Genomic DNA, 6,891 nt, shown 5'->3' with positions numbered 1-6,891 from the left:
AATTCTTATTATAGTTTTAAATTTACACAAAAATATATTTTGACTGTGCTATTTTCAAAATAGCAGAGTCAAAATATAGGGTATGAATATTCTCTCTCTCTCTCTCTCTCTCTCTCTCTCTCTCTCTCTCTCTCTCTCTCTCTCTCTCTCTCTCTCTCTGTATAAATACTTGTAATTTACATTGAATAAGATTTCCTCATCTGGGTGGTATCACATTTGGAATAGTTTTGTTATTACTGATTTCTCCATTGTATCTTTTTTATAAGGAAACTAAGGGTTATCTTGTAATATGAATTAGATAAGAATATGTTTAGCCTTCACAACATCTTCAACTCTGGCAACCCTGGTTTCAAGCTTGCGATGAATCTTCTTAAGCTACTCTAGGGATGCTAACTGGTCAGGTCCAATCGGTTCTGTACCATTTCCATCCGTTCAGGTAATCGGAACTGTAGAGGCTAGGGCATGGACCTGTTTCTCTTTGGTTGATTGGTTTTCGCTTCCTAATTGTCCCCAAGTTATTCGGGCTAATTGACTAATTGGGTTATAAATGAAAATTTATAGTACGATTAGCTTATTTAAGCCAATTTAGCCCGATTTTATCATAGTATTCGATTGATTCTGGTTCGGCCATTAACTTAGGTTGAGAATGTCTGATTATTAATCAGTCGTTTAGTAATCAGCCAGGCCGGTAAAAGTTCTATAAATGCGTCAATTCCCAAACAATAATAGTACATAAGTTCCAGGGTGAGTGGTAAAGGAACGTATGCGCGAAGTTATTTCTCTGCTTTTTTAATAATGATCATAATTAAGAATAAGATTAATCACGACCATCCAATGAATGTAATTATAATCACTGGTTACTTGCTCTACCAGTCACACCACGAGTTTAGTTTCTGGTTTACTATAAGTAAACTTTCCCATCAACAATGGGAAACATTGTGCTTCCTTCTGGGATTCGAGTTTCGGGTGGAATTGCCAAAAGTACCAGAAGTGCTCAGAAGTTCTCGCCGCCGAGAAAATCTTTGACAATTGTGGGTTTGGGGATACATATCAGACGTGGTTCTGTTTCTCACTAGTTTTGAGTGCAAGAAATGGTGGTGGAGAATGGTAATCACTGTGAATGTGCTCTTTTGAGATCTTTCCCATCTCCTAAAACTCATTCATCAATTGCGAATGGAGATGGTGAATGGGCCAAAAGTTTTCCACAGCATCTCCGGCTACCCTTGGGACGACTGAACTCAAAAACAAATACGTGAGCCAAAGCATGAAGAAGAAGACGACGGGTCTCATTTCTATTATGGGGTGTGTTCTGATCATGTTCACAACTACGTCTATTTGATTCCTTTGAGACTAAATAAAGAAACAAATAAAAGAAAGTGGAAAAACAGCAGAGATGTTGAAACTCTGTGATGCTCACTTGGAACGTGTCTACTAAAAGGGGAAATCAAATTAATAGAGGTGAAAGCCATGGAACCAAAACCATAGGTGGTGGTGGTTCTTAATTGCCAAAAAATTCCCCATCTTCCTCTCTGTCTCTCTAGGTGGGTGACTCTTTGTAACTTATTGAAGAATTCGAGTCTCTAAAGCAAATAGAAAGGAGATGGTAGTAACTAGTAAGTGATTGAGAAGGTGAGAACCAAATGTTTTTAACCCTCCTGTGTTTTGCTCGAGCAAATTCTAAACTAGCAGAAACCCAGAGGATAATGCTCGAGTAGCGACGAGGATGAACTGGGAATCGGATAGTGTTTGGACTTTGGAGAATGAGTTGGGATTTGTTTTCGAGTTTTCAAAGAAGATGACCCCGTTGTCACCGTTACAGTCGGTCATAGTTAAAACAAAAGGAAATCTTTTCAACGGTCCAGATCGAACATGGTTAAATTGATGGCTATTCATGAAAAAATGTTCTGCCAAAGTTATTGTTTGCACGTACCGCGACCTTTTAGCCTAAGTTCAATAAATGCCTACTTTCTTCTTCTTCTTCTTTCCAAGAATAAATGCCTATCTGTTCTTTAACTTTCGTGTTAGTTAGTTTTTCCAAAAATGTAGATTAAAAAAATAGAAATATAAGACTAGAAAGAAGCAAATGCTTGATAAGTTGATATTATATGAAAAAGAAGAGACTTACCAAATTGATGAAGAAAACTTAGCACCGAACAACTAACTAGCCTCTTTGGAAAGCAATGCCTTTAAATACATGTCCAAGATGGAGTATGGAACTAGGTGGAGCTCGTATGGGACATAGGCTTGGTCTTAATATTTTTTTGGCCCTTACCATTTTTACATTTCCATTTCCATTTTTACCATCTTCCAAACGTTTCATTAATGGCCATAATTGGGTCCTTTAAATGTAACACAACTTGGCAAGGTTAGGGTTAAGGGATCGTTGTGGGATCCATCGTATCAGATGTGGGTTTATTTTTTGAGAAAATTACATTCCCCTCCCCTGGACTATAGCCTAACAGTAGTTTCCCCTCCCCCACGTACTTTCATAAATGTCAATCCCCTCCCCTATAGTTTGTAGATTCTTTCAATCATCCCATTAGTGACTAACGATATTAAACTAGCCTATAAAAAGACCGATTTACCCTTGTGGCATCTACATATATTTCCACCACTTTTTTAGAATTTTCCTATTTGTTGTTGAAGATTCTACTGAAACAACACCTTTAAGAGGGTAAGACTGACACCAAGCCTTTGTAAAGCAACTTTTGCCCCACCAATTCCACTGTAAAGAGAAAACATTGTCAAACCACTAGGAAAAATCCGCGTCAAGACAGAGTTATGATACCCAAGCGTGTCTGTCTAGAAACAATGTTTGGGTGATCTAAGGGGGCGTTTGGTTCGATTTATCCATCGGACCAGATCCCAGGGAATCAGTTTCCCATTAAATTTAAACCGTTTGGTTCATTTTTGTGAAAAATCGATTCGAAGTCATGGTGGCCAGTAGAATCAAGGTAACCAACTAAAATCCATGATTCATCCGGATTAACCTCAATAGGTTAATCCGGAATCGAGTCACGGTTTATTGGGTTCGTATAAAAGCCATGGATTCAACTGGAGTTCATTTCCACATCATCCTGCGATTCTGCCGGTGAAGTCCGACCGAGGTTCAGCGACGGGTGAAGCAACAGGTAAACCTGCGATTCTGCGATTCTGCGATTCTTCTTCTTCTTCTTCTTCTTCTTCTTCTTCTTCTTATTCCTCTTCTTCTTCTTCTTCTTCTTCTTCTTCTTCTTCTTCTTCTTCTTCTTCTTCTTCTTCTTCTTCTTCTTCTTCTTCTTCTTCTTCCTCTGCTTCCTTTGCTTTCTCGTCTTCGTCTTCTTCCGCTCATCTTCTTCTTCTTCCTCTTCTTCTTCCTCTTCCTCTTCCTCTTCGTCTTCGTCTTCGTTTTCGTTTTCTTCTTCTTCTTCTTCTTCTTATTTTTCTTCTTTCTTCCTTCTCTTTTTCTTCTTCATTTTTTGTGTTTAGGGTTTCTCACATTTACCCTCTGTCCATGACAGCTCGCATCTGAGAAGAACACCTAAAACCGAGTTGATTGAAGGTGAGATTCCCCTCTTCTTTGTATTTTTCTTTGTATTCTTGGGCTACATTTGTGTTTTATTAGGATTATTGAAGTTCGGTTTCTATTTTTCAGGTTGTAAACTTCATATCTAGGGTTTACCCTATTTCCAAATCAGACGATCAACTCCAAGGTTTGAAGAACTAGAATCAAAGCTTGATGCTTATGTGATTTTCTTCTTCTTCTTCTTCTTCTTCTTCTTCTTCTTCTTCTTCTTCTTCTTCTTCTTCTTCTATGGTGAAATAGTATATGATGATTCATATGTTCCTGCTCTTCATTTCTGTCTCTGGAGAAGCATATTTGAAGGATCAGATATTTCTTTAAAAAGGGGGTTCAATGGAACCATCGATTCAGAGTCTCATAAAGGAGAGGAAATACCCCTTTGTGTAATGGTTTTCCATACTGTGCCAGTGGATGCACACCTCAGGAGCAACATAATTTGGCATCCCACAGGCAGTATGTAGTAGCCCGTCATCCTAGAATAAATAGAAGGGTAATAAGAAGAAATCTGATATTTGCATATAAAGCTAAGGTAACTTCAGTGCAGAGAACACAGGTTTCTTCATGGGAAGCCAGTCACCATTTAACACCATATAATGATGACTAAAAGTGAACAACTCCTATATTGCTTAATCAAAATAAGTCTCTGTGCAGAATAACTATAGCAATTTACACTAATGGTACCCTGTACCACATTTTCTATTCTCACTGATGAATCGATCAGGCATGCATAATTTAGTGTAAAACACATGTCAGATCCAATCTCCTATTGTTGGTTCCTAAAATCACTTCAGTTTTGGGGCCTTCAGGCAGAGCAGATATACTTCAAAGACAAGTACTTGTTATCATACAATTGAAAAAATACTAAACCTAAGTACAGATGGCAAACAAAACTAACTAGATGAGAATTACTCTGCATTCTTCCTAATTTGCATCCCACAAACAAGCTAGTCATCACTTATGTGCAAGGAATCCGATGCTTTTTGAACCACGTATGAGTCCTACAAAAACTTTTGGTGCATCCAAGAACTGCCAAGGAATTGATGCATGAAAACCATGACTTAAAGTTACAAAAATTAAGCCCCACATATTCCTTTGGTTGTGAATACTTGTGATACTTTTGAGCTCTTTTATAGGTGTTGTTAGTGAGCTCAATGCATAGGAGCACCATCCTTTACAACTATGTTTTACATCCATTCACCATTAGATAGGGAATCTTAGCTGGCATCCATCAGTGTTGGCATATTGAACATTCATCAATATTGCAATTTCTTTTGTGTGAATCTTTTAATTTTTTGTTTTACATCAAACATGAATTGCATTTGAAAACTTTATTTCCAAATTTGTATAGTGATTCCAAGATAGGTGAGTAGAAGACAATATGAGTACCATTTCCAAATTTGTATAGCACCAATTTATTATTTTTTCAATTTGAATGTAGATTTACTTTTACAATGGAGTTTGATGACGGCTACAGGAGGCGAAGGAAAATCATAATCTTTGCAGCGACTGCTGTTGTTATAGCAGTCGATCAGTATATAAAAAAATATCTGAAGAAAGAGCCACACCGTTGTGAACCCCTACGTGGTATTATTGAAACAGAGAGAATTATCGGTCACACTGATAAAACATGTCGATAACAAATAAGGTTAAGCAAGAGGGCTTTTTTTAGTTTAAGTCATTTGATTATGGAGAAGGGTCTACTGAGGGATAGTAGATCTGTGCAAGTGAATGAACAACTAGTTATGTTTCTACATACAGTAGGACACAATGTTAAAAATCGCGTCATTGCACACAAGTTTGGACATTCTGGCGAGACTGTAAGTAGGTACTTTAACATTGTATTGGGAGCAATCATTAAATTGTACCCGATACTATTGAAACCTCCAAGTGTCGCAGTGCATCATCGGATAACAAATAATGAAGGAAGATTTTACCCTTATTTCAAGGACTGCATCGGAGCCATAGATGGGTCCTATATCCCTGCGTGGGTGCATTTAAGCGACCATCCGAGGTTCCGTGATAGGAAGGGTGATATTTCCCAAAATATTCTTGTTGCCTGTGACTTTGACATGAAATATACTTATATTCTTTCTGGTTGGGAAGGATCAGCATCAGATGCTCGAATCTTAGACAATGCATTACATAGAGAGGGCGACGGAAAATTGGTGTTGCCACGAGGTAAATATTATCTCGTTGATGCTGGGTATGCTAACCAACAGGGGTTCTTACGTCCATTTCGAAACGTTCGATATCATCTGAAGGAGTGGAGAAATATTGATCAGTCACCAACTGATAAAAAAGAATTGTTTAACCTGAGACATTCACAATTAAGAAATGTGATTGAACGTTCATTTGGCTTCCTGAAGTCAAGATTCAAGATCCTGAAAAACCAGCCAGAATATCCTTTCAAAACACAAGCGAGAATTGTGTTGGCATGTGTGTTGTTGCATAACCACATTCTTACACAGAATAATGTTGAAGAAGAAGAACGATGGCTTGATGAAGAGGTTGAAGAAGCTAGTACTAGTACCCAATCCACCTCTCACCAAGTAAACGATGATGTTGAAGATGATAGTTCTGATGGCGAGGATCATGTGCTGGAGAATGGTTGGGATCTATTTCGAGAACAAATTGCTGACCATATGTGGGCTGATTGGGTTGCAGCCGATTTGTCCAACTCAGATTGAGTATTGAAGAACTAGAATATTTGTTATTGACTAACTTCTATTTGGAATGTAACTTTTGATATGGACAAATTAAATTTTTTTTGCATGGTTTGGGATGACTGTATAAACATACTTGGAAGCAGATTTTATTGTAGTATGTGGACTATTATCTAAATTGCAATATTAGGTATATGGATTCCAATATTTAGTAATTGTTATTATTGCTTGATTTAAATTTTTTTTGTTGTGGGATGCATGTATGTGGACTATTATATAAATTGCAATATAAGGTTTATGGATTTCCCAATTAGTAATTGTTATTATTACTTGGTTTAAATTTTGGTGTTGTGGGATGCATGTTGCTGGACTATTAACTAAATTGCAGTACAAGGTTTATGGATCTCTCAATTAGTAATTGGGCTTCTTGCTTGGTGTCAAATTTGTGCTATGGGATGCATGTATGTGGACTATTTTATTAAGCAACTATTAGGTTTATGAATTTCCCAAGTAGTAAGTGTTAATGATTGCTTGGTATTAATGAAATATACTCACATTGTATATGGTGTATTTTGTTAGTTTTGATGTGATGGAACCAACAGGAGATTCTAATAGTAGGTCACGGGACATTGCTTAATGGCCTAGCACCGTTTCTCATTACATGTT

At 37.4% G+C, this 6,891-nt stretch overlaps 1 protein-coding gene and 1 long non-coding RNA gene across 2 annotated transcripts in view; both read left to right on the top strand.

Annotated features, from left to right (window-relative positions):
* The window catches only part of LOC122079098 (formin-like protein 20), an 85,603-nt gene that overhangs the window by 74,767 nt on the left and 3,945 nt on the right, over positions 1-6,891 (top strand). The gene's annotated exons all lie outside the window — the stretch shown is intronic.
* LOC122079099 lies at positions 3,090-3,732 on the top strand. The gene is made up of 3 exons (XR_006140276.1): positions 3,090-3,131; positions 3,501-3,541; positions 3,635-3,732. It is a non-coding gene; the product is annotated as an uncharacterized LOC122079099 (long non-coding RNA).

This window comes from Macadamia integrifolia, chromosome 5, assembly GCF_013358625.1.
Source record: "Macadamia integrifolia cultivar HAES 741 chromosome 5, SCU_Mint_v3, whole genome shotgun sequence".
Lineage (NCBI taxonomy): Eukaryota > Viridiplantae > Streptophyta > Magnoliopsida > Proteales > Proteaceae > Macadamia > Macadamia integrifolia.
Note: the sequence above shows the minus strand (reverse complement) of the source record. Positions and strands in the feature narration are given on the sequence as shown.